At 52.3% G+C, this 27920-nt stretch overlaps 1 protein-coding gene across 2 annotated transcripts in view; it reads left to right on the forward strand.

Moving 5' to 3' along the window:
- The first annotated feature begins 24092 nt into the window (after positions 1-24092).
- PLA2G7 (phospholipase A2 group VII) overlaps positions 24093-27920 on the forward strand; it is a 274794-nt gene continuing 270966 nt past the window's right edge. For both annotated transcript variants that reach the window (XM_069236079.1, XM_069236082.1), the window contains exon 1: positions 24093-24215. The gene's annotated coding sequence lies outside the window, so the exon portion shown is untranslated. The remainder of the gene's footprint in view (positions 24216-27920) is intronic.

Raw genomic sequence — 27920 nt, forward strand, 5'->3', positions numbered from 1 at the left:
GGCACCTGGCGTCGCAAAGCCAGGTTGTGGAGCATACAGCACGCCACGATGATATGGCACACCTTCTTTGGTGAGTACATTAGGGATCCACCTGTCATATGCAGGCACCTAAACCTGGCCTTCAGGAGCCCAAAGGTTCGCTCAATCACCCTCCTAGTACGCCCATGGGCCTCATTGTACCGTTCCTCTGCCCTGGTCCTGGGATTCCTCACTGGGGTCAATAGCCACGGCAGGTTGGGGTAACCAGAGTCACCTATTAGCCACACACGCTGTCTCTGTAGCTGTTCCATCACATAGGGAATACTGCTATTTCGCATAACATACGCGTCATGCACTGACCCTGGGAACTTGGCATTTACATGGGAGATGTACTGGTCAGCCAAACAGACCACCTGGATATTCATTGAATGGTAATTCTTCCTGTTCCTGTACACCTGTTCATCGTCATTTGGGGGGACTAAAGCCACATGGGTCCCATCAATTGCACCAATGATGTTGGGGATGTGTCCAAGGGCATAGAAATCAGCTTTCACTGTAGGCAAATCACCCTCCTCTGGGAAAATGATGTAGCTCCGCATGAGTTTCATCAGGGCAGACAACACTCTGGATAAGATCTTGGAAAACATAGGCTGAGACATCCCAGATGACATGGCCACTGTTGTCTGGAATGAGCCAGTTGCAAAGAAATGGAGGACAGACAGAACCTGCACTAGAGGGGGAATTCCTGTGGGTTGGCGGATGGGGGACATCAGGGCTGGCTCCAGCTGGGCACACAGTTCATGGATGGAGGCTCGGTCAAGTCGGTATCGTAGTATTATGTTGCGTTCTTCCATTGTGGACAGGTCCACCAGCGGCCGGTACACGCGAGGATTCCTCCTTCTCATCGCTAGTCCCAGCGGACGGTGCCTAGGAAGGAGAATATGGAGTACAGAGTCAATCCACTCACAGGTACGTACAACACAGCTTGCACAGTACAGGTAAATGTATGGTTTGATATGTTTGTATGTGTGCCATTGCAAGGCCTAGGCCTGTGTGACGCATTAGAAATTAAGCCATGTGGGCCCTTGAAATGGCCGATGCCTGACCTGTGAAGTGGGACAATGGGATGTGAGGTCACTGCGCTGGCGGGGCACACCGTGGCGGTAGGCGGTCGAAGACCGCTGTGCGAAGACGCATTGGTTAACATTGAAGCCTATGGGTTTCAGGAGCCAATGACGATGTGCGCCGGCGGTCGCGGGACGCACCGCCGCGGTACGCACCGCCGCGGGCGTGACCGCCATTTTCTATCTGCTCAATCATTCGAGACCTGATCATCCACAGGAGAGGACCTATACTGCAAGTGCTGCTGTGAACTCGGTCTGGAAGTGACAATGGCTGCTGCTACTGGTGAAAGGGCCCCCGCCTTCAGTTCAGAAGAGTTGGAGAAGCTCGTGGACGGGGTCCTCCCCCAGTATGCGCTACTCTACGGTCCTCCAGACCAACAGGTGAGTACACTCAGTGCACATTGAATGGGTTATGCCTGTGTGGAGGGGGGGGATGTAAGTTGGTGGGGTGTGGAGGGAATGAGGAGTGCAACGCACGACAGATGAGAGAATGGCAACCATGACAAGGTTGGGGAGGGAGGGGCATGTACTCCAAACATGCAGATATGTGACGGTTTCTCTTTCCCACCCTGTACATGTCAAACAGGTGAGCGCCCACCAGAAAATCGATATTTGGCGTGCCATCGCCAAGGAAGTCCGGAACTTGGGGGTCTACAACAGACGGGGCACCCACTGCCGCAAGAGGTGGGAGGACATCCGCCGCGGAACGAGGAAGACCGCAGAAACACTGCTGGGGATGGCCTCCCGACCTAGGAGGGGTGCCAGTCGCACCATGACCCCCCTGATGTCCCGGATCCTGGCGGTGGCCTACCCTAATTTGGATGGGCGCTTGAGGACAGCACAGCAGACACAAGGGGGTGAGTATCCGCACATTCTCCTATCTGTATGCGCATTGGAGGCGTCTGGGTGGGGGAGGAGGGCTGTGGGTGACATTAGGCCAGGGAGCTCTCTGTAGTGTAGTCCGCTCCCTTAGGCATGGCCCTGTGCCCCCGCCCCCCACCTCTGTAGGGTGCCAAGTGCAGCTACCCATGCTCCAGCATCACACATGTGCGCGTGTGTTGTCCCTAGACCTGTTTGCCTAGTCAGAAGTACTGAGTAGTGTACCCCAAGTTCGCGACTTAGTGCACGAGGCACCTGTGTCTGTCCTCTCCGCAAAGGGTATTGCTAAGGCATGCACTCAACTTTGTTTCATTTCTCCCCCCACCCTAAATCTTTGTCTTCTTGTGTTTTAGCATCATCCGGCGGAGGAGATTTGGCGTCGGAGCAGGAGGGAGCTGCAGGTCAACAGGCCCCGGTGGGCACTGACACAGACACCGAGGGCACCAGTGATCCGGAGGGCGAGGGGAGCACCACAACGGGGGCCTGTGGAGACACCAGCGACACGGACACGTCCTCGTTTGGGAGCTCCCTAGCGGTGGCGGCACCATCTGTGCCCCCCGCAACAACAGGTACAGCCGCCACCCAGCGCACCAGCACCGCCCTCCCAGCAGCCCCTCAGTCTTCGCTCCGTGGCCGCTCGGCCAGGAAGGCGCGCGTCTCCTTCGCCCCAGGCACCTCAGCCCCTGCCTCTGTTACCCCTGCTGCCCTCAGTGCGGAGCTCATTGACCTGGTGAGGACGGTCATTGTTGGGCAGACTACCCTTCTGAATGCCATCCAGGGGGTGGAAAGGGAGGTGCATCGGAGCAATGCCTACCTGGAGGGCATTCATTCGGGTCAGGCTGCCCATCAACGAGCGTTCACTGCTCTGGCCTCAGCACTGACGGCAGCCATTGTCCCTGTCTCCAGTCTCCCTCTTCTATCTGCCTCCACCCTTTCTCTGTCTCCTGTACCTCAACCTATCCCATCCACACCATCAGACCAGCCTGCACACACCTCAACACCCAAGGCCAGCTCATCCAAACATAAGCACCACAGAAAACACAAGCATTCACCCAAGCAACACACAGATGCAGACATATCAACAGTCACTACCACCTCTGTGTCCCCGTCCTCCTCGTCTCCCTCCTCCCTCCCTGTGACGTCTACACTCACACCTGCATGCACCCCAACATCAGCCAGTTCTTCCACCACCAGCAAACCCTCCACTACAGTCCGCACACCTGCAGTCACCACCCCCACTGGCATTTACACGTCCCCTGTGTCCTCTCCCACTTTGTCTGTCACCCCCTCTTCCAAGACACATAAACGCAGGCAGACACCCAAACAACAGCCAACCACCTCACCACAGCCTACGTCCCAGTCACCTGCACCCAAGGACAGCACACCTGGCTCTCATACAACCACATCCTCTTCCTCCACTTCTCTCACCACTACTCCTACCCCTTACCTTGGTCCCAAGAAAAATTACCTCTCCAGTTTTGACCTCTTTCCCTCCCCCGACCCACCCCTTCCAACTGGGAAAAGTCCCAAGGGCACCTCAGCCACCACCAGCCCAACTTCTACAGTGCAAGTGGTGCATGGCATGTGGAGTCCACCCTTTGGCGGCAGTAACACTTCGGTGAGCAGCAAGGGGACAGCCAGCCCCCCCCCCCCCCAGGCAAGAGGACCCGGAAATTGAAGGGCCACCGTGAGCGGACAGAGATGGCTGCCCCCAAGGAGGTGACTCCGGCCACTTCACCGGCCACAGCAGCCAGGGGAGGTAAGGGCCCGAGAGCCCCATCTAAGGAGCGGAAGGACAGCAGGGCGGAGAGGACAACCACCAGGAGCGCGGAGCAGGAGGGCCCCACAAGCCCCATCCCGGCTGCAAGGGACGACACCAAAGGGCCCAGGACTCACTCCCCGAAGGGGCCTGACACAGCACGGTCGGAGGGCGAGTGAGCAGGGTGTCCAGGCCAGGTATGACTCCCTTGACATACTGCAAGAGCACCGCTGAACAGGGCCCCGCCGTGAAGACAGGTACCGCTGAACAGGGCCCCGCCGTGAAGACAGGTACCGCTGAACAGGGCCCCGCCGTGAAGACAGGTACCGCTGAACAGGGCCCCGCCGTGAAGACAGGTACCGCTGAACAGGGCCCCGCCGTGCAGAAGAGCACCGCTGAACAGGGCCCCACCGTGAAGACAGGTACCGCTGAACAGGGCCCCGCCGTGAAGACAGGTACCGCTGAACAGGGCCCCGCCGTGAAGACAGGTACCGCTGAACAGGGCCCCGCCGTGCAGAAGAGCACCGCTGAACAGGGCCCCGCCGTGAAGACAGGTACCGCTGAACAGGGCCCCGCTGTGAAGACAGGTACCGCTGAACAGGGCCCCGCCGTGCAGAAGAGCACCGCTGAACAGGGCCCCGCCGTGAAGACAGGTACCGCTGAACAGGGCCCCGCCGTGAAGACAGGTACCGCTGAACAGGGCCCCGCCGTGCAGAAGAGCACCGCTGGACAGGGCCCCGCCGTGAAGACAGGTACCGCTGAACAGGGCCCCGCCGTGAAGACAGGTACCGCTGAACAGGGCCCCGCTGTGAAGACAGGTACCGCTGAACAGGGCCCCGCCGTGAAGACAGGTACCGCTGAACAGGGCCCCGCCGTGAAGACAGGTACCGCTGAACAGGGCCCCGCCGTGCAGAAGAGCACCGCTGAACAGGGCCCCGCCGTGAAGACAGGTACCGCTGAACAGGGCTCCGCCGTGAAGACAGGTACCGCTGAACAGGGCCCCGCCGTGCAGAAGAGCACCGCTGAACAGGGCCCCGCCGTGAAGACAGGTACCGCTGAACAGGGCCCCGCCGTGCAGAAGAGCACCGCTGAACAGGGCCCCGCCGTGAAGACAGGTACCGCTGAACAGGGCCCAGCCGTGAAGACAGGTACCGCTGAACAGGGCCCCGCCGTGCAGAAGAGCACCGCTGGACAGGGCCCCGCCGTGAAGACAGGTACCGCTGAACAGGGCCCCGCCGTGAAGACAGGTACCGCTGAACAGGGCCCCGCCGTGAAGACAGGTACCGCTGAACAGGGCCCCGCCGTGAAGACAGGTACCGCTGAACAGGGCCCCGCCGTGAAGACAGGTACCGCTGAACAGGGCCCCGCCGTGAAGAAAGGTACCGCTGAACAGGGCCCCGCCGTGCAGAAGAGCACCGCTGAACAGGGCCCCGCCGTGAAGACAGGTACCGCTGAACAGGGCCCCGCCGTGAAGACAGGTACCGCTGAACAGGGCCCGCCGTGCAGAAGAGCACCGCTGAACAGGGCCCCGCCGTGAAGACAGGTACCGCTGAACAGGGCCCCGCCGTGAAGACAGGTACCGCTGAACAGGGCCCCGCCGTGCAGAAGAGCACCGCTGAACAGGGCCCCGCCGTGAAGACAGGTACCGCTGAACAGGGCCCCGCCGTCTCAAGCACCGCTCCGCTGGGCCCTTCCTGTCAAGCACCGCTCCGCTGGGCCCTTCCTCTCAAGCACCGCTCCGCTGGACATCGCCATGTCATGCACCGCTGCGCTGGGTCCCGCCGTCTCAGGCACTGTTTATGGTTCACTGTGCCCACCATGCCTCCTCCTTGACCAGTGGACTCTGTAATCCACCTGAGAGACTGTGGCTTTGCACTCCCCAGGATGGTCCAGTGGGCAATCCACCCACTGCAGAGACTTGAGAGACTGTGGCTTTGCACTCCCCAGGATGGTCCAGTGGGCAACCCACCCACTGTAGAGACATTGAGAGACTGTGGCTTTGCACTCCCCAGGATGGTCCAGTGGGCAACCCACCCACTGTAGAGACATTGAAAGACTGTGGCTTTGCACTCCCCAGGATGGTCCAGTGGGCAACCCACCCACTGCAGAGACTTGAGAGACTGTGGCTTTGCACTCCCAGGATGGTACAGTGGGCATGGTGGCTCCTCGTGGATCTGGCGTCGTGGACTCATGTGGCTGTGGTGGCCCCCCCTTCCCTTCCCCCTGAGGTGCCTGTAGTTTTGACATCAGATGCCCCTGCAGTGTTCTCTCCAAAGGACTCAGGTCTCGTGTGTGGGCTTTGCCCTTGTTTCGCAGAACCTTGGCCCACGGACATGTTAGATTCGTAGGATGTGCAGGACTTGTTACTTCAGTGATACACTGATGTGTATATCTTTTTGGTTTTTGTAAATATTTTTCACGGTTGCTCAATTATTTCCAGGTGCTTTTTTTGTACATGAAAATTTATTCCAAATTTGGTTGTGTCATTGTATTTTTAAAGGGTCTTTGTGTGGTGTCACTGTGACTTCCTGCTCTGCATTGGTGTGTACATATTGGGGGGGTCGCATATGTGTATGCCCGTAACCTTTCTTCCTCCCCCCTCCCGTGTGTCGTAGGTGCAGTACTCACCGTTGACGTCTGCGCCGGAGTTCGTACTCGTGGTAGATGAGCAGGTAGACGAGAGCAGGTATGATGTTCAATTCGGGTTTCCATGCTGTCCGGATTCCGCGTGGAGTGTCTCGAGGTGAGCGTTTTCCATTGGAAATGTCTGTTTCCGCCGTGTTTTTATCGGAAAAGGTGGCGGATTGGTGGGTCGTGATAGGGTGGGCGGTACATTGTCTGCCGCCTGGCTGTTGGCTGTGACCGCCGCGCTGTTTGTTTGTTCCGCCGTGGCGGTCGGAGTGTTAATGCGGCGGGCTGTGTTGGCGGTTCCCGCCAGGGTCAGAATTGCATTTTTTTGACCGCCGGCCTGTTGGCGGGTTGGCCGCCGCTTTATCACCGACCGCCAGGGTCAGAATGACCCCCTATTAGTCATAGAAGACGGTTTTGGCAAATTTCTGTTTGCTCCCTTTTCATTCTTTTCTCCTTGTATTGGATGACTACTCAAGATCTAAAATGTGTTTCGCTGCACCCATTATGTTTCAAGACAAATATCTTGCCTTTCTGTAAGAGTCTGGCCCAGAGCCAATTTGCTCACTGTAGGAAAATGCCACTGTTGGCATGGTTACCCCCTCACTTTTTGCCTAATGTTGATGCCAGCTTTGATTGGAAGTGTGCTAACCAGGCCCCAGCACCAGTGTTCTTTCCCAAAAACTGCATCTTGGTTACCCAATTGGCACTGCCCTGGAACACAGTTAAGTCCCTTATAAAAGGTACCCCTGGTACCAAGGGTCCTGTGGTCAGTGAAGCTCCTCAAGGGGTGCAGCATTTATGATGCCACCCTAAGGGACCCGTCAGTGCCTTGCAGCTTGTGTGTGCTGGTGGGGAGAAAAGACAAAGTTGACATGGCACTCCCCTCAGAGTGCCATGCCCACAAACCAATGCCTTTGGCATAGGTAAGTCACCCCTCTAGAAGGCCTCACAGCCCTAAGGCAGGATGCACTATACTATACCACAGGTAAGGGCATAGATGTATGAGCAATATGCCCCTGCAGTGTCTAAATCAGATCTTAGACATTGTAAGTGCAAGGTAGCCATACTGAGTATATGGTCTGGGAGTTTGTCATTACGAACTCCACAGCACCATAATGGCTACACTGAATACTGGGAAGTTTGGAATCAAACTTCTCAGAACAATAAACCCACACTGATGCCAGTGTGGGATTTATTGAAAAATGCACATAGAGGGCATCTTAGAGATAACCCCTGTATGTCAGCCAGCCTGGTAGTGTAGGACTGACTGGTCTATGCCAGCGTGCCACTTCCAGACAAGTTTCTGACCACATGGGGTGAGTGCCTTTGTGCACTGTGTGGTCAGAAACAAAGCCTGTCCTGGGTGGAGGTGCTTCACACCTCCCCCTGCAGGAACTGTAACACCTGGCGGTGAGCCTCAAAGGCTCAGACCTCATGTTACAGTGCCCCCAAGGCACTCCAGATAGTGGAGATGCCCGCCTCCGGACAAGTCCCAACTTTTGGTGTCAAGTCCAGAGGGATAATGAGAAAAACAAGGAGGAGTCACCCCCTCAGCCAGGACAATGCCTAAGGTGTCCAGAGCTGAAGTGACCCCCTCCTGAAGACATCCTCCATCTTGCTTTGGAGGATTAGGACCAATAGGGATAGGGATGTGCTCCCATCCCCAAAGGGAGTGAGCACAAGGAGGGTGTAGCCACCCTCAGGGACAGGAGCCATTGGCTACTGCCCTCTGACCCCTAAAAACGCCCTAAATCTTGTATTTAAGGGCTCCCTGAACCAAGAGATTTACATTCCTGATGACCCCAAGAAAAGAAGAAGGACTGATGACCTGACAACCCCGCAGAGAAGAGAAGGAGACAACAACTGACTTGGCCCCAGCCCTACCGGCCCGTCTCCTGCTTCAAAAAAGCTGCAAAAGAAGAAGCAACGCATTCTACAGGACCTGCGTCCCCTGAAAAGCCTCCAGGTGACTGCCTGCATCACCGAGGACCAAGAAACTCCCGTAGACAGCGGACCTGTCCAACAAGAAGAAAAAGCAACCATCTTTAAAGGGACTCCCACCTCACCCCAGAAGCGTGAGTCCAAAACTACTCTGCACCTGACGCCCCTGGCCCATGTCCAGAGAAACCAACTAGCTACAGAGGACCCCCATGCGATTCTGACCAAGTGTCCACCATGCGCTGACCTCTCCACCCCTCCCCGACGACACCTGCAGAGGGAATCCTGAGGACCCCCCTGAATGGGACAAAGATATCCGACGCCTGGAGAAGCACTGCACCAGAGGCCCCCAGACTCGAGAGAAACCAACCACCGGTGCAACAGTGACCAACAGGTGGCCCTCCACCCTGTCCAGTCGGTAGCTTGCCCGAGAAGCCCCCCTGTGTCTTACCTGCAGCCCCTAAGTGACCCACGGGGCCCACCCATTGAGTTCGATTGGGAACCCCACACTCTGTTTGCACCCTGCACCTGGCTACCCCGTGCCGCTGAGGGTGCGTGTTTGGTGCCTACTTGGGGCCCCCCCAGTGCTCCTCTAAACCCCCCTGGTCTGCTCTCTGACAACGCAGGTACTTACCTGCAAGCAGACCGGAACCGGAGTACCCCCTGTCTCCATAGGCACCCACGTTATTTTGCCTCCTGTTTGACCTCTGCACCTAACCGGCTCTGTGTTGGGTGTTTGGGGTTATCTTGAACCTCCAAGGGTGGGCTACCTGTGCCCCGGAGACTGAGTCTGTAAGTCGATTACTTACCTCCAAAACAGTACTGTATTTTCCTCCCCCAGGAACTGTTGAAAATTGCAGGGTTCACTTTTAAAATAGCTTTTTGCCATTTTAAAGAAAACTGTATGTAATGTCGATTTAATTCAAAGTACTGAACTTACCTCTGCAAAATACCTTTCATTTAATGTACTTACCTGCAAACTGAATCTTATGGTTCTAGAAATAAATTAACAAAAGATATTTTTCTATATAAAAACCTATTGGTCTGGAGTTGCCAGTGAGTGTGTGTTTTCACTTATTGCTTATGTGTGTACAACAAATGCTTAACACTACTCTCTGATAAGCCTAACTGCATGACCACACTACCACAAATAGAGCATTAGCATTATCTACTTTAGCCTCTGTCAAGCCTCTTGGAGAACCCCTGGACTCTGTGCACACTACAGCACTCAATATGACATTGGTGGTAAGTACCACTTACCGCCATGCTGACTGCCGCCAACATACCGCTGCTGCAGCGGATTACCGCTACTCATATTATGACACACACATAGCAATCCATCACTATACAGCCATAAACACAAATCCGCCAGCCCAAAGGTCGGTGATAAACTGGCAGTAGCAAAAGCCACACCGTTACGCCAACAGAACTACGCCCACCGAATTATGACCCACGAATCACCGCAGCAGACATTCAATGGCGCTAAACCATTGGCGGTACATACCGCTGTGCTCAAAATACATACACACATACAAAACCACACCACATTGGACAATTTGAATAACACACACTTGACACACATATACACACCACACACCCACACCACTATAAAACACACACCCACATTACCCACAACCCTTTACCAATACAAGCAAGTGCCACCGGAGAGATATCAAGACCACAGACAAGACCACAGACACACACCACCATCGCCTATACGTCATTCACGCAGCCTACATCACACACCCCAACACATCACCCCACACACCCTCACCCACACCACTCACACTACACCCATGGCACCACAACAACACCCTAGGTTCTCTGAGGAGGATCTAAGGGTCATGGTGGAGGAAATCATCTGGGTAGAGCCACAGCTATTCGGATCACAGGTGCAGCAGACATCCATTGCTAGGAAGATGGAGCTATGGCGGAGGATCGTGGACAGGGTCAACGTGGTGGGACAGCATCCCAGAACAAGGGACGACAGCTGGAAGAGGTGGAACGACCTACGGGGGAAGGTGCATACCATAGCTGCAAGACACCAAATAGCTGTACAGAGGACTGGTGGTGGACCCCCACCTCCTCCCCCACAACTAACAACATGGGAGGAGCAAGTCTTGGCAATCATGCATCCTGAGGGCCTGGCAGGAGTAGGAGGAGGACTGGACTCTGGTAAGTCAACTCTTTACTACTTTCACCCCCACTCCACCTGCATGCCATCACATATCCCCACCCTTACCCTCACTCCCATCACTCCACCACCTCACACACACCCCACCATCACAACCAACCCCTCCCAATACCAAGCCCTGCAAATAACACCAATGCATGGACCCCCATCACAGACCTGCATGGACACCCATCACTAAAGCATGCACACTAGAGAGAATCACCTAGTCCACCACATAACTACTCACACAAGGCAAAGCTGCCAGGGCAATAACAACTATAGAAGGCAACACACCCATGCACAAAATGTCACACACAGAAACAATAACACTGCATTTACATTCCTACAGGTCCCCCACCCAACTTCACCGGAAAGGAGGTGCCAGCAACATCCAGTCCACCCCCAGAAGAGGCCCACAGTGACGATAGCAGCTCTGGACGCCTGTATCTGGATGACCAACCTGGCCCATCAGGGATCTCCAAACAGTCGGTTACCCAGGCACAGTCACATACTACCACAGACCCACCCCCTCAGGAAACACCAGCACAGCACCCACCCATCAGGCCCATACCTCTGTCCCCAGGACACGTCAATCAGCAGTGTTTCCACCATTACAGGAACCCCAGGGCACACCACAAACACAGGACGATCAGGGACCTGGGGTCAGTGGCATTGGGCACACGGTTCATGGGACAGGGGCACAGGACAACAGGGAAGCTGGGAGAACGGCTGTGTGACGGGGGAGGACAGGCCCAGGGAACCGACTCTCCAGGAGGCACTCGCCAACATCCTGGGAGCATACCACCATTCCGAGGAGACGATGGGCCAGATACTTGAGAAGTTGCAGGAGACCCAGTGGCTGCAGGAGGGACAGTACCTGGGGATCAGGGAGGACTTGAAGAACATCAACACCACTCAGATCACCATTTCAGGGGTGCTGGCAGACATGGCCAACACCATGAGGGAGGCAGTGGCACACCAGCAGGCCCCTGACACTAGCCAAACCGATGAACAGCCTTCCACCTCTGCTGTCGCTAGTGGACAGGAGGCCCTGTCACAGGAACAACAGGCCACCAGCACCCCACCCCCTGCAGAAGGAGAACCACCCTACAAACGGTCCCTGTGATCCAGGCAGAAGCCAGAGACTATTGCCAAGACCCCTGCCAGGAAATAAGACTCTCCTGATTGTCACCCTAGTGTCCCACTCTGTCACCCTGTCCACCTTGAACTGCCATTGCTCCACTTCCCATGCCCCCTTGGACAATGCACCTGTGATACAAATAGACTGGACTCTATCCTGGACATTCCTCCACCATCACCCCAGCCCATTGCGCATCCCCCTCTACTTATTAGCACTTAAATAAACATAATTTTAATAAATACAAGTATGGAGTCTGTCAAATGATTGAGCTATGTATTCGTTTAACAAGCTTTAAACACTGCAATACAACTGTACAGTAATGTATACATAGGAATGACCTGTAGTTGGCTGCAGTCATGACACACCAGGAGCGATAGTGGGGAACAAATATCAGAAAATAGAGATGCCAAAGGGTACAGTGAGTGGCCACAGAAGTGGGAAACTCAACCTGCCAGTGTCAATGTCAAACACAAAACTGTCAATCTAAAGTGAATTTACAGTGTCTTACCTTTGTGTCATTGGAAGTATTGTCGTAGTATTGCACTTCTGTTGTCCTCATCCTCATCCTCTGCCTCCTCATCTTCACTGTCCACAGGGTCCACTGCTGCCACACACCCATCTCCAGCCTCATCCTCCTGCAGAAAAGGCACCTGGCGACGTAAGGCAAGAGTGTGCAACATACAGCATGCCACGATGATCTGGCACACCTTCTTGGGTGAGTAGTACAGGGATCCACCTGTTAGATGGAGACAACAAAACCTGGCCTTCAGGAGGCAGAATGTCCTTTCTACGATTCTTCTTGTTCGCCCATGTACCTCATTGTAACGTTCCTCTGCCCTTGTCCTGGGATTCCTCACAGGGGTCAGTAGCGATGAGAGATTGGGGTAACCAGAGTCACCTGCAAATATCGAGGGACAACATTTAGGCACACACTATCCTATATGGCCCACACCATACCCATACACCAACATCTAATGGGTGGGAACCAGGGCTCACCTATTAGCCACACCCGGTGCCTCTGTAGTTGGGCTATCACATTTGGGATGCTGCTATTCCTCAGGATAAAGGCATCATGCACCGACCCAGGATACTTAGCATTGACATGGGAGATATACTGGTCCGCCAAGCACACCATCTGTACATTCATGGAGTGAAAACTCTTACGATTTCTGAACACCTGTTCATTTTGCCCGGGGGGATCAAATGCAATATGAGTTCCATCCATCACCCCAATTATGTTGGGGATATGTCCCATTGCATAGAAGTCAGCCTTCACTGTGGCCAAATCCTCCACCTTGGGGAAAACGATGTAGCTGCACATGTGTTTAATCAGGGCAGACAACACTCTTGTCAGCAATATTGAGAACACTGGCTGAGATATTCCTGCTGCCAAGCCCACCGTCACTTGGAAGGAGCCAGTTGCCAGGAAATGGAGCACAGATAGGATTTGCACAAGAGAGGGGATCCTGGTGGGCTGACGAATAGCAGATATCACGTCAGGTTCCTATTGGGCACACAGCTCTGTGATTGTGGTCCTGTCCAGTCTATAGGTGAGGATAATGTGCCTGTCCTCCATTGTTGCCAAGTCCACCAGGGGCCTGTACACAGGGGATGTCTCCATCTCCTATTCATCCGCAGCAGTTGCAATCTAGGGGGCAAAATGTGAGCAGCTGGTCAGTATTCCATATGTCCAAACACTACACTGCATTGCATGTTGTGACTGTAACAGTATATTGTTGGATAGGCCCAAATGGTGGCTATGTGTACTGTGACGCAGTTAGGTGCAATGGCCTGCCCCCCCCTGAAATGGCGTCCGCCTGTCATGTATGGAGGGACATGTGGAAATGAGGTAATTCCTCTGACGTTGTGCGCCGTTGCAGGAGGCGGTCGAGAACCGCCGTGCAACTCCTCACTGGATACCATTGGGCCCTATGGGTTACAGTGGCCAAGGGTGAAGTACGCCGGTGGTGACGGTACGCACCGCCGCAGACGTGACCACCATTTTCTATCTGTTCACTCACTTGCTACCTGACATTCAACAGTAGAGAACCTACACTGCAAGTGCTGCTGTGACCTGTGTCTGGAACCGACAATGGCTCGTGTCACTGGGGAAAGGGTCCCTGCCTTCACCGCTGCAGAGTTAGAGACACTGGTGGATGGGGTCCTACCCCAGTACCGAATGCTGTATAGGCCTCCAGACCAACAGGTGAGTACACTGTGAGCACAATGCATGGGGTATGAATGCATGGAGTGCTGTGTGTGAGGGCCTCGTGAAGGGGGGTTGGTGGAAGGGCCCTGAGCAGCGTGCTGCATGTATGGTGGGCAATGTCTGTGCGTAAGGGGATGTGAGGGCTATGGTGGGCCATGAGTGTAACAGGCAGGACTAATACCTTTTCCTATGTGTATTCCTCTGCAGGTCAGCGCCCATCAAAAAAAGGGCATATGACGTGCCATTGCCAAGGACGTGCGGACCCTGGGGGTCTACGGCAGGTGGAGCACCCACTGTCGCAAACGGTGGGAGGACCTGAGACGCTGGGCACGGAAGACAGCAGAGGCCCAGCTGGTGATGGCCTCCCAACGAGGAAGGGGTGCCCGTCGAACCCTGACCCCCCTGGCGGCCTATCAGTAGCTGGATGGGTGCTTGGGGGCATCACAGCAGCCACAAGGGGGTGAGTACAGTGCCCCAATATACTACTCGCACCTGGTGGGGTGGTATCCGGGTGGGGGATGTGGTCCTGTGAGTGATCCTATGCCAGGCCGGACATTGTAGTGTAGGGCCCATGTTGGGCAGGGTCTGATGTAAACCTCCTCAAACCAAGCTAGTAGGCATCCACTACTGGGCAGGGGTCTGTGGGTCTCAGGTATGCTGCAATTGGCATTAGGTATCCCTGTCCATGGGCTGGTGACTAGCATTGTGACTGTTAGTGCATTGTCTAGTGCGTAGGGCTGTTCCCTGTGTGTGTCGTGTACGCCAACGGTGGTGTTGTTGCCGCAATTGACCAAGGGTATCCTTTGTGTCTCCCCCCCTTTTTGTTTTGTCACCCTGTCCTTATGTGCATTAGCATCATCTGGCGGAGGAGCAGAGGCACCGGCGATGGAGGGAGCTGCATCCCACAGGGCCCAGGAGGCCGAATCCACCGACAGTGAGGGCACCAGTGGGACGGAGGGCGGGGAAGCACCACGGCGGAGACTGGAGGGGACAGTTCTGACAGTGATACCTCCTCCGATAGAAGCTCCCTGGTGGTGGCAGACACCTCTGTGACCACCCCAACTACAGCCCCCGTACCAGCACTGCCCCCCCAGCAGCCCCTCAGCACGTCTCCCATGCCCGCTCACCCAGGAGGGTGGGCATCTCCTTAGCCCCAGGCACCTCAGGCCCTGCCCCAGTTAGCCCTGCTGCCCTCAGTGAGGAGGCTATTGGCCTCCTGCGATCCATCTCTGTTGGGCAGTCAACCATTGTGAATGCCATCCAGGGGCTGGCTGCCCATTTGCAACAAATAAATGCATTCCTGGAGGGCATTCACTCTGGCATGGCGGCCCAACAGAGATCAATCCAGGCTCTGGCCTCTTCCCTGATGGCAGCCATTGTCCCTGTTTCTAGCCTCCACCCTCCAAATTCCTCTACCCAATCCCATTCCCCTCAACCCCAACCTATCCCAAGCACACTGGCAGACCAGCATGCACCCATCCCACAGGCACTCACACAAACACCATCCAGATGCAGACATACCAACATCCACTGCCTCCAAGGTGTCCCCCACCTCCTCCTCGTCCATCTCCCTCCCAGTAGCGTCTACACTCACACCTGCATGCACTACGTCCTCATCCACTACCACCATCACGCCTATTACTACACCCCCTCACTGGCAGTCACCACCCCAACATCCATGCACATGTCCCCTGTGTCCTCTCCACTGTGTCTGTACCGCCTCCTCCCAAAGTACACAAACGCAAGCACTCAGACACCCAACAGCTATCCACCTCACAACAGCATCCAGCCCATGCACCTGCACCCAAACACAGCAGACACCTCCTACAACCACTTCCTCGACCTCCAATCCCAAACCTTCACCCTCTTCCCACCCCAATGTCCCTAAGAAGCTTTTCCTCTCAACCGTTGACCTCTTCCCTACCACTCCCCCCCACCGTCCTTCACGTCGGGCCAGGGTGGTCAGAACCCAGGCGAGCACCTCAGCCACCCAGTCCACGGCCACAGTAGTGTCGACAGCTACTGCAGGTGGGAGAGGATCCCGGGCACCAGGCAGCAACACTGAAAGGGTGCCTGCACCAGGTGCATCAAGGAAGGGCAAGGAAGCATCACCAGCTGCGAAAGGAAAGGGCAAGGAGGCACCACCAGCAGCGTCTAGGAAGGGCAAGGAGGCACCACCAGCTCCGACAGGGAAGGGCAAGGAGGCACCACCAGCAGCATCTAGAAAGGGCAAGGAGGCACCACCAGCTGCGACAGAGAAGGGCAAGGAGGCACCACCAGTTGCGACAGGGAAGGGCAAGGAGGCACCACCAGCTGTGACAGGGAAGGGCAAGGAGGCACCACCAGCTGCAGGAGGGAAGGGCAAGGGGCAATCCCTGGCTGCTGGCAGGAAGGGCAAGGGGCCTGCACCTGCAGGCAGGAAGGACAGGAGGCCTGGTGCTGGGACTAATTCGGAGCCCCCACAACCAACCATAGTGCTTCAGCCGTCCGAGGCCGCAGGGGATGGGCTGGAGCCTCCCCCCACCACTGGCAGCACTGCCACCAGCACCACTGCCAGCAGTAGCAGCCCCAGTGGGCAGCCATCCGAGGCTGCAGGGGATGGGCTGGAGCCTCCCCCCACCACTGCCAGCACCACTACCGGCACCACTGCCAACAGCAGCAGCCCCAGTGGGCAGCCGTCTGAGGCTGCAGGGGATGGGCTGGAGCCTCCCCCCACCACTGCCAGCACCAACACCAGCCCTGCCACTGCCACCACTGAGCAGCCGTCACCGCTGGTGGACAGTGTGTAGTACTGCGTCCATTGGCTGTTGTGCATCCTGGCCCCTGCAAATCCTATAGGTCTGACACCCAGGTGAGAGACTGTGACCTTGCACTCCCCAAGATCTGCATCACAGGGCACAATGCCCCCTCCAGAACCAGTGTAGAAGCTATCCACTCACCCCATCCTTCCCAGGATGAAGTACACTGGGCACAAGGCCCCCTCCAGAACCAGGGGAAGAAGCCATCCACTCGCCCCATCCTTCCCAGGACAAAGCACACTGGGCACAAGGCCCCCTCCACAACCAGTGGAAGAAGCCATCCACTAGAGAGACTGCGGCCTTGCACTCCCCAGGACCAAGCAGTGGGCAAGCCACCCACTAGAGAGACTGTGGTCTTGCACTCCCCAGGACCAAGCAGTAGGCAAACCACCCACTAGAGAGACTGTGGCCTTGCACTCCCCAGGACCAAGCAGTAGGCAAACCACCCAATAGAGAGACTGTGGCCTTGCACTCCCTGGGACCAAGCAGTGGGCATATCACCCACTAGAGAGACTGTGGCCTTGCACTCCCCAAGACAGCGCATAAGGCATGTAGCCCCCTTCAGGACCAGTGGTGTTGTACCATCTGCCGGGTGAGGTGCCCCTCCTCCCCGTCCCCATGAGGTGCCTGTGTATTTTTGAACTGATGCCCCTGCAGTGTTCTCTCTGTGTTTTTGCAGGAGTGAGGTGGGGCCTTGGCCTATGTGTTGTGGACCTGTGGCCCACAGACATTGAGGACTGGGCAGTGTCCCTACATTTGTAAATATGTATATACGTTTGTATTTTGATGCACTTATTCATGTAATTTTATCGTATTACACTCACTTTCTTCAAATTATTTTGTCCTTGCATTATCCCTGAGGGGTACAGGGTGAATATGTACTGTTTGTGCATCGGGTTGTGTGTATGGTGTTGGGGCTGGGGGTGTTGCGTGTGTGTGTCACTCTCTTTTTTCCTCCCCCCTCCCTTGTGTGCTAGGCGGCAGTGCTCACCGTGGTCGTCTTCGCTGGCGTTGATGTTCATAATGCAGAAAAAGGTAGACGAGCATCGGAAATATGTGCAGCTCGGGCTCCATGGCATCGTGGTTGTTCCCTGAGTCTCCACAGGTGAGTCCTTTGACTTCTGTGCAGTGTTTCCTCCATGCTTTTGATGTCGTTGGTATAGCCCCGGAAAAAGTGGCGGATAGGCCTGTCTTAATAGTGTGGGCAGTACATTGTCTTCCGCCTGGCCGTTGGCAGTTACCGCCGTGGTGCTTGTTGATACCGCCCTGGCGGTCGGTGTGTTAAAGGGGCTGTCTGTATGAGCGGTTTCGCAGTGGTCATAACTCCATTTTGGTTACCGCCAGCTTGTTGGCGGTATTACCGCTGCTTTATCACCGACTGCCAGGGTTGTAATGAGGGCCTAGATCTCATTTTGATATAGTATATACAGAGCCAGCTTCCTGCACTCAGCCTCTGTTACCTCCTCTCCCTACTATTATTTGATACCCATCCACTTCAGTGAATTGAGTTGATCATACTGTGGGATACCATCATACAATTGTTTTCATTATTTGATTTGTTCAGTTCATGTATTCATTAGAAAGCTTTAACTTTGCATTTCTGAGGTGGGCTTTTTCCTCATAAGCACATAAATATATGAACATACATTACAAAGTCATACTCCTAACATGTTCATAACATGTTCTTAAATGTTAAGAGGAATGTAGTGCAGAAAAGCAGTTTCCTTACCAGGGTATTCCTATACATCTGCATATAAGCTGCTGTAATAGCATATCTGTACTACAATCTACCCAGAAATCTGAGTGAGGATACTTGCTCCATGCCAGGATGAATCATGATACTTTAGAAGATAATCTGCACACCACTCAGCTAGCCCTTGGGCATCTGATAGTTAAGATCTAGATTTCCTCCAGTGGACCTGTAGCCAAAGGTGTAGCTATCATTAGTGTAGCAGTGAACCTGTGGCTCAGAGGTATGAGGCCCATAACCATGTAGATATGGCTGTCTTATACTATCCCAGAAGGTGACAGAGGGCATTTCACTTGCTTACTATAGGGTCCAAGACACCACTGCCTGAGGTAGGCTTTACTTGATCCTAGCCTCACAGGTTACTTTTTGACACCCAGGTCATTCAGTTCAATATTTTCCTAGGATCAAATCTTGTTGGCACAATAATGTCTGTTGCATATTACACGGGTATCTTCCCCTGCCCTGAGTTCCCAACTGCATGTATATCTGGAAGCCAGATTTTTATTTTGGACCTGGTGTTACGCTAATCTAAGCATGTACACAGATGCCTAGGCCCGTCCTTCCTGATTATGTGAGGCCCTGGACCTGTCCTGTGACCGGAAGGGGCCGGCAACGGACTACTGTCCCTATTTTTGGTACAGCACTTCAAGTGGTGGTAGCAGCATACCATGTTCAAGAGGATCAATAGTGTGAGCATACCTTCTTATTTGAGTCTCTATGAGATGGGGACTACTGACCCACCTGTTAAAGTTCCAGTTTAATGTGTATGCCCATACTGTTGCACTGTTATTCTGTCTACCTGTGTCAAGTGCCTATGTGGAGAGTGTAACAAATGCATGGTGTTGAGCCTTAGTAATGGAGACCAATGGAATCCTTTTTGGGTGCCCCTGGCCTGACCTTGAACAAGATGGAGGGCAAGAATAGTACTCCCAGGCTTGGAAATGTACTGCATGCTTTCCTAAATTGGGAGGGAAGAGATCCAGCTACTACGGTCAATTGACTAGCAATAGAACTATCTTTAGCTGTTCAATGAGGCCTTTTATTAGCAAGGAGCCGCTGATTAGTTCTTCCTTAGCATTGCCATTTGGTTGATGGTAGGGGTGAAAGGCGAGACTGAAAGTTCTGTTGTCTTATGTGACAATGTTTCTAGGCCAAGCCTGCTTTTTTTTCTGTCCTTCATTACCTCTTTAGTTGGGCTGATTGCAGCTAGGTGCAGAACGCTCACACTTTTGTGTGTCATGGTTATGAGTGCTCCATTTTAGAGACAGTACAAGAGTCACCTGCTGTGAGAATCATCACTCTACAGAAATGTTGTATCTGGAGAACACCCTGAGGAGAACACTTGAAAGAAGAACCACCCCAAATCAATTCTACAGTTTGAGACAATGGATCCACATCCCCTTCTAGAAGTTATCTATAAGTGAAGGCCCGAATCACCCAAATTAGTTTAAGTTCAAAGTCCTTTATGAACAAAAAAGGGAGTGCTCAGTAGATTACTCTAAAGACTGCTCTGTAAGGAGGACTGTCCCTAACAGCTTGTCTCCCACAGGTGAGCAAGCATCACCAAGTCTGAACCTTCTACTGGAGAAGCTGTGGCTCAGTCTTGAAGTACCTTGAAGCCTGTTTGCCTGCCTGGTGAGAGGAAAAGAAGTCTGCTTGCCCCTGCAGAGAGAGAGACTGTCCAGGAAGAGTGCTGCCCAGTGCATTGCCGGTCCCTGGGAGAGCGGACTACTCAAGAATGAACTAGAGAGGACTCGTGTCTTTCTATGTCCTCCTGATCACCCATTTAGGTTTCTGACAGGATCTTCTACATTGTGCTCTTCGTAGGCCGAGTCCCACAAAAGTGGGACTAATGTAGGACCAGATGTTGGCTGCATTTGTGTGATTGCCGGAGGCCTGGTCAATGGCTATAAATTTGTGACGGCAGTAGCCCTAGATGTGACTACTACTCTGTGACTGTTGTTCCAACTGGGGCTGCACACACCTTTGGTCCATTTGGGATCACTGAGATTGCCTCAACCCATCACCGAGATGCATGTGCATCAGCCCAATTGGGGCAGCATCACCGCAACAATAAAAGACCGCAGCTGCACTTGTACAAGCCCTGGTGCTGCAGCTTCACTGGCAGAAGCTCAGTAGGCATACTGGTAGATGCGGCCTGACCCCGAAGCCCAACATTCTTCAGCAGATTTGCTGGGAACATTGGGGTCCTCATCCCCCAATGAAAGGAGGTGAACGAAGACTATGAAAGTGCCATCCATCCACAACAGTGGGTCAGACCAAAGCACAGTGAGCATGCAATTGACTGTGGGAATAAAAACTACACTTGAGCTTGATTCATGCAATCCCTGATTTCTCAAGAGTGGAACACAGAGCTAGGGTGGACACACAGGATAGAGTCCGGGATGGAGAAGTCGATGGGTCAAGGCAGATGTAACACCTTCCAGGAATCACACTCAGAAACACAGACTTGTATGATCATTGATTTTGTGTAGTATTTTATGCAACGGTGTGCTTAAAGTACTGTTTTTCTTGTACAGAAAACCACTTGGCAGGAAATAAAGATAATTGTGTTTGGAGGCTGATTTTTTAATGCTGATCTCTACGCTCCACATAACCTCCCTGAGAAGCTGTGACAACTGCCCTCGCTACAATGCCAGTCAAGTGCCAAAAGAGGTTTGCTGAGCTCAGTTCGCAGAGCCGTAGTAGGAAGGGCTCTGGAAAACCAGTGGTAAACGACGTCAACTTCCACAGTTGAGGCTTATAGACCTTTTCTGCCTCTTGGGCCCCTCAGACGGAGTCTGATAGCTATTGTCCAATGTCAAAATGTCACATCGCCTAGTGCTGCAGCATTCTGCATCACTCCTGATGAAGGCCCTACTGATGTTTTCAGACACACATTGGACAATTGGTGTCAAAACGTCGCTGATTAGAATTTTCTCTGTACCACTGAAGCTGGCTTTTACTACAGGACAGTATTTGTGACCATACAATCACTTACATAAGTGACTGTATATGTGACCATACAGTCACACCCATGTAAGGGATGGAGAAATAGCTCTAATTGTTCTAGTCAATTGTAAATGATTTATTGTAATATCATGAGCACTTTCACAAGTATTTAACACCCACTGTGCACAGAACACTCTTTATGTGTGTTTATTCAAAACTTTAATCTGTGGTGTTCCCTTGGTGTAATTAACTCTGTGACGACAATATAAGCTTGAAAACTCACTCTTTTGTCTAAGTGTGTATGCCTGACATAAAAAGCACTATTTGGCCTGGAGGGAACCTGGATGTCAATCAGAGGCTGGTTCTGCAGATGGACAGAGGGTTTCCGGGGAGTGTTCCATGGTAGGTGTTAGAAATGGGGTCTCTAGTTGGCAGTCGATTTGCACCCTGTCCAAGTAGGGACCGTCACTCTAGTCAGGATAAAGGAGATACCCGCTCAGATAACCCCTCTCACCCCCTTGGTAGCTTGGCACGAGCAGTCAGGCTTATCTCAGAAACAATGTGTAAAGCATTTGCACATAACACATAGTAACACAGTGAAAACACTACAAAAGGACACCACACCAGTTTTAGAAAAATAGCCAATATTTATCTATTTAAAACAAGACCAAATACAAGAAAAACCAACATACAGTAACAAAAATGTGAATTCTACAAGATGTACTCAAAAATACAGTTCCCTTAAGTCAATAGTTCCACCTGGGGCTATCACGGCGTCGTGAGCAACAAAACCAACAGTTCAGGCCGTCCGCGGCGTCGCAGGCTAGCTACGGTGTCAGGAAGACCCGCAAGCAGTACCTTGGATTTGCAGGGCGTCGTGATCCTCGCAGTGTCGGTTCTGGAGTCGGTGCGGGAGTCGTCGAGCCCTTGAAGTTCATACGTGTTGCGATCGAACTCTGGGCTGATAAAGTCAGGTGCGCTGGTGTGGATGGCGTCGGGCCGCAGTGCAGAGCGGGACGATGCGACGTGCGGTGCCCACAGGTCATGGTACAGGCAGCGGCTCGGTGACGGCGTCTAGCAGCGTCGGTGAGACCAGGGCTGCGGTGTGAAGCAGGGCGGTGCGATGGGCGGGGTCCACAGGTCACGGTGCATGCAGCGTCATCGTCGTTGCTGAAGCGCTATCGTCAGTAGGTCCAAGCCAGTTTTGGGTCTTCTTCTTATACCCACTTCTGCCTTTGAAGTTGGCAAACTTCAAAGCAAAGTCTCAAGTGTTTGCAAGATCCTTCCTTATCCAGGCCAGGCCCCAGACGCACACCAGGGGGTCGGAGACTGCACTGTGTGAGGGCAGGCACAGTTTTTCAGGTGTGAACGACCACTCCACCCTCCTCTCTAGCTAAGATGGCTCATCAGGATATGCCAGTTACAACCCCGCCCCCTTTTGTGACACTGTCTAGAGAGGTGCAAAACAGCTGAACTGTCAAACTGACCAAAACAGACAATCCATAAATAGGCAGAGTCACAGAATGGTATACATAAGAAAATGTCTACTTTCTAAAAGTGGCATTTTCAAACAGACAATTTAAAAACCAACTTCACTAAAATATGTATTTTTAAATTGTGAGTTCAGAGACCCTAAACTCCAAATTTCTATCTGCTCTCAAAGAGAATCTGTGCTTTAAGGATATTTAAAGGCAGCCCCCAAGGTTAACCTATGAGAGAGAGAAGCCTTACACAGTGAAAACCGAATTTGGCAGTATTTCACTGTTAGGACATTTAAACACACTAGTATATGTCCTACCTTAAACATACACTGCACCCTGCCCATGGGGCAGCCTAGGGCCTACCCTAGGGGTGCCTTACATGTAGTAAAAGGGAAGGTTTAGCGAATTGGCAGTTTAAAACTGCACACACTGACACTGCAGTGGCAGGTCTGAGCCATGTTTACAGGGCTACTAAAGTGGGTGGCACAACCAGTGCTGCCTGCCCACTAGTAACTTTTGATTTACAGGTCCTGGGCACCTCTAGTGCACTTTACTAGGGACTTACCAGTAAATCAAATATGCCAATCATGGATAAACCAATTAGCAGTACACTTTACAGAGTGAACATATGCACTTTAGCACTGGTTAGCAGTGGTAAAGTGCCCTGAGTCCTAAAGCCAACAAAAACAGGTCAGAAAAAATAGGAGGAAGGAGGCAAAAAGACTGGGGATGACCGTGCAAAAAGTGCCATTTCCAACAGTAGGTATGAGCATGTTTGCATCATCTCGGTTGTGAATCATCCCAGACATCAATTGTCTTATCAGGAATTACCGGCTCCCTGGAAAACCCCTAGCTAGCTCGGTTTCACACTTAACAGTGTTTCTGAATTGTTATGCAGATATGCGATAGAAGCCGACAATTTACCACTCTGGTCCAAACTAAACCGAAATGCAGTTTATTCCAACTTCCTCGACATCATGACATAACAAGGAAAAACGCGGTTTTCAGCTTGTTCTACCGCTGTAAACCACAGCAATTCGTTGCTGGCTGTCATTTCCGGCACGATGGCAAGGAAGAATGTCTTAACTTGTGAGGTATTTGGCAGCAGCCAGTGAATCACTACGTGAGCCTTAAATAGTCAGATACCGTGCCGTGATTGCCATAACTGTACTAGAGGAAAGGTTTGTGAGGCAAAGTTCACCACACCTACTTACTTTCAGAAAACAAATTAAACAAAAGGTTATGTAATGAAAGGGAAAAAAACGTCAAGCCCCTTTGACTGGATGCTTTGTCATCAGGCCATGCCTGCCACTCTCGGGCAGGAGCCACAAGCGGCCTGTCACAGCTGTACACGAGAGCGCCCCTTCAAGAACAGCAATAATTGAACCGGCTGAGCAGACAGTAAGAGACTCTTCTGCCTGAACGTACCATTCGAGAGACAGGGGAGGGGGAGCAGTATGGGCGACGATGCCCTCGAGTTTCGATTTAAAGGCTGCAGCAGCCCGGGAAAGATATACATTCTGAGACACAGGGTCATGTGTTAAGGACAACATGTATGAATGGCCAAGGGGTACCGAAGGGGGCGGGAAGGGGATTCGTGAGCCGTAGATCGCGTTTCCTCTGCACTGCCATGGCTATACCTGGGATTGCAAGGAAAGGCGTAGGCGCTGTCTGTGCTGTCGCAATGTAAGTGGCCTTAAGGGAGGAACGTCTTGCTGCTCTGGGAGATGTGGGATAGTTACTGGGAGAGCTTCGTGTTGTTCTTCCTGGGCAGAGTTTTGTATTATCGAACCGTATTATTTGTGCATTTTAGCGCTCGCATTCATGTAGCGCTTTCTGTTCCTGACGACACGCCGAAGCGCTTCGTGGACGGGTAGCAGACAACCGTAGGATGCTTAAAACTTTAATCATAGCGTCTAAAGCAGATCCGACATATTGGCTATGGTGCATTGTCATGCTTCCTAACCCCACTTAGTTAGAGAACAGGCTAATGCATTGTTGACAACGCTCTAGATTTGGTCGAGTTAGGCTGCTTCTTTCAGGGACGCTTCTCTCTGTTCAAACCAGCCCCCTGGGTAGGATACAGATTACCAACAGACCGTCAGTAGCGCTAACTGGGTTACCAAGCATTTCATGCCGTCAGAAATAACGTGATCCAGTCACGAGTCTTTATTTAGCAGCATAGGGCATTATGGGAATAGTAGTCCCGTTATTCAGTTGACCCACTTGAAATAACACCCCCTGAAAACAATCAGTTGTAAAATAAAAGTCCAGGATTGAGCATAGCATTTTTCGTGGCATGGAGTATCTGGTAAACGTAAGTGGCTGCTGGAGTTACTGACTGACAACAATGCATTGGTATGTTTGTGGATTTAGACATGTGTTAGAGTAGTGGGATTAGTTTAAGACAGGGCTCAGTATTCAAAGGCCACTCATTTGTTTACTGTGCTTTATTTTTCATCATGTAATTTGGGTTAGAAGCACACATTAATTTCCTCTCATCTATGTCTCATATCTTGTGACGTGATTCCCTGTGATGTCAATACCAGGCCAAAGGTTATTCAGCATTTTCTGGTGACACCATATACTTATATGAGCTTTTGAAACTTGAAAAATCCTACTTTTTTTTGGGTCACAGAATTTTGTTAAGAATATGTCTGTCAGTCTGTGTTTGAAAAATGGCAGTTGGAATGAATCCCTGCACATACGGTGCTCTGTGCGCTTTTTGTACATTGGCACATAACTAAGGGACTTTGTGTATACCTGGGTATTTATCCATGTATACACACACAAAAAAACAATTCACAGGCATATAGGAAATGTAGTAGTGTAGGAAAGTACAATCTTGCCTGGCATGTTACCCCCATTTATACTTGTGTGTCAGTTTGTTTTTGCCTGTCTCAATGGGATCCTGCTAGCCAGGACCCCAGTGCTCATAGTTGTGGCCTGAATGTGTGTTCACTGTGTAGTGCCTGACTGTGTCACTGAGGCTCTGTTAGCCAGAACCTCACCGCTTATGTTCTCTCTGCCTTTAAAATTGTCACTGCAGGCTAGTGACCATTTTTACCAATTCTGATTGGCACACTAGAACACCCTTATAATTCCCTAGTATATGTTACATAGGTACCCAGGGTATTGGGGTTCCAGGAGATCCCTATGGGCTGCAGCATTTCTTTTGCCACCCATAGGGAGCTCAGACAATTCTTACACAGGACTGCCACTGCAGCTTGAGTGAAATAACATCCACGTTATTTCACAGCCATTTTACACTGCACTTAAGTAACTTATAAGTCACCTATATGTCTAACCCTCACTTTGTGAAGGTTAGGTGCAAAGTTACTAAGTGTGAGGGCACCCTGGCAGTAGCCAAGGTGCCCCCACGTAGTTCAGGGCAATTTCCCTGGACTTTGTTATAGGTCAGTACCTATATGTAGCTTCACAATGGTAACTCCGAATATGGCCATGTAACATGTCTAAGATCATGGAATTGTCCCCCCATGCCAAACCTGGTATTGGGGTGCCAATCCCATGCATCCCTGGGGATCCAGCATGGACCCCGGGTACTGCCAAACCAACTCCCTGGGGTTTTCACTGCAGCTACTGCTGCTGCCATCCCACAGGCAGGCTTCTGCCCTCCTGGGGTCTGGGCAGCGTAGTCCCAGAAAGGCAGAACAAAGAATTTCCTCTGAGAGAGGGTGTTATGCCCTCTCCCTTTGGAAATAGGTGTTAAGGGCTGGGAGGAGTAGCCTCCCCCAGCCTCTGGAAATGCTTTGAAGGGCACAGATGGTGCCCTCCTTGCATAAGCCAGTCTACACCGGTTCAGGGATCCCCCAGCCACTGCTCTGGCACAAAACTGGACAAAGGAAAGGGAAGTGACCACTCCCCTGTCCATCACCACCCCAGGGGTGGTGCCCAGAGCTCCTCCAGTATGTCCCAGACCTCTGCCATCTTGAATCCAGAGGTGTGAGGGCACAATGGAGGCCTCTGAGTGGCCAGTGCCAGCAGGTGACGTCAGAGACCCCTCCTGATAGATGCTTACCTGCCTAGGTGGCCAATCCTCCTCTGAGGGATATTTAGGGTCTCTCCTGTGGGCGTTTCCTCAGATAACGAATGCAAGAGCTCACCAGAGTTCCTCTGCATCTCCCTCTTCGCCTTCTGCCAAGGATCGACCGCTGACTGCTCCAGGACGCCTGCAAAACTGCAACAAAGTAGCAAGAAGACTACCAGCGACATTGTAGCGCCTCATCCTGACAGATTTCTCAACTGTTTCCTGGTGGTGCATGCTCTGTGGGCTGTCTGCCTTCACCCTGTACTGGAAGCCAAGAAGAAATCTCCAGTGGGTCGAAGGAATCTCCCCCCTGCTAACGCAGGCACCAAACTTCTGCCTCACCGGTCCTCTGGGTCCCCTCTCATCGTGACGAGCGTGGTCCCTGGAACACAGGAGCTGTATCCAAGTGACCCCGACAGTTTTGTGACTCTTGAACTTGGTCCCCTTCCTTTACAGGTCCTCAGGTCCAGGAATCTGTCTTCAGTGCTTTGCAGTCTGTTGTGGTCTTTGCAGAAGCTCCTATCACAACTTTAGTGTGTTTCTGGGGAAGTAGGGTAACTTTACTCCTACTTTTCAGGGTCTTGGGTTGGGTATCTTGGACACCCTCTTTGTGTTTTCTTACACTCCCAGCGACCCTCTATACACTACACTAGGCCTGGGGTCCCTAAGTGGTTCACATTGCACTTTCTTAGTATATGGATTGTGTTGCCCCTAGGCTTATTGCATCCTATTGTATTCTACAGTGTTTGCACTACTTTTCTAACTGTTTACCTACCTGATTTTGGTTTATGTGTATATTTTGTGTATTTTACTTACCTCCTAAGCGAGTATATCCTCTGAGATATTTCTGACACATTGTCACTAAAATAAAGTACCTTTTTTTTTTTTTTAGTAACTGAGTTTTGCGATTCTTATGATATAGTGCTATATGATATAAGTGGTATAGTAGGAGCTTTGCATGTCTCCTAGTTCAGCCTAAGCTGCTCTGCTATAGCTACCTCTATCAGCCTAAGCTGCTAGAACACTTACTAATCTACTAATAAGGGATAACTGGACCT

Source organism: Pleurodeles waltl, chromosome 5, assembly GCF_031143425.1.
Source record: "Pleurodeles waltl isolate 20211129_DDA chromosome 5, aPleWal1.hap1.20221129, whole genome shotgun sequence".
Classification (NCBI taxonomy): Eukaryota; Metazoa; Chordata; class Amphibia; order Caudata; family Salamandridae; genus Pleurodeles; species Pleurodeles waltl.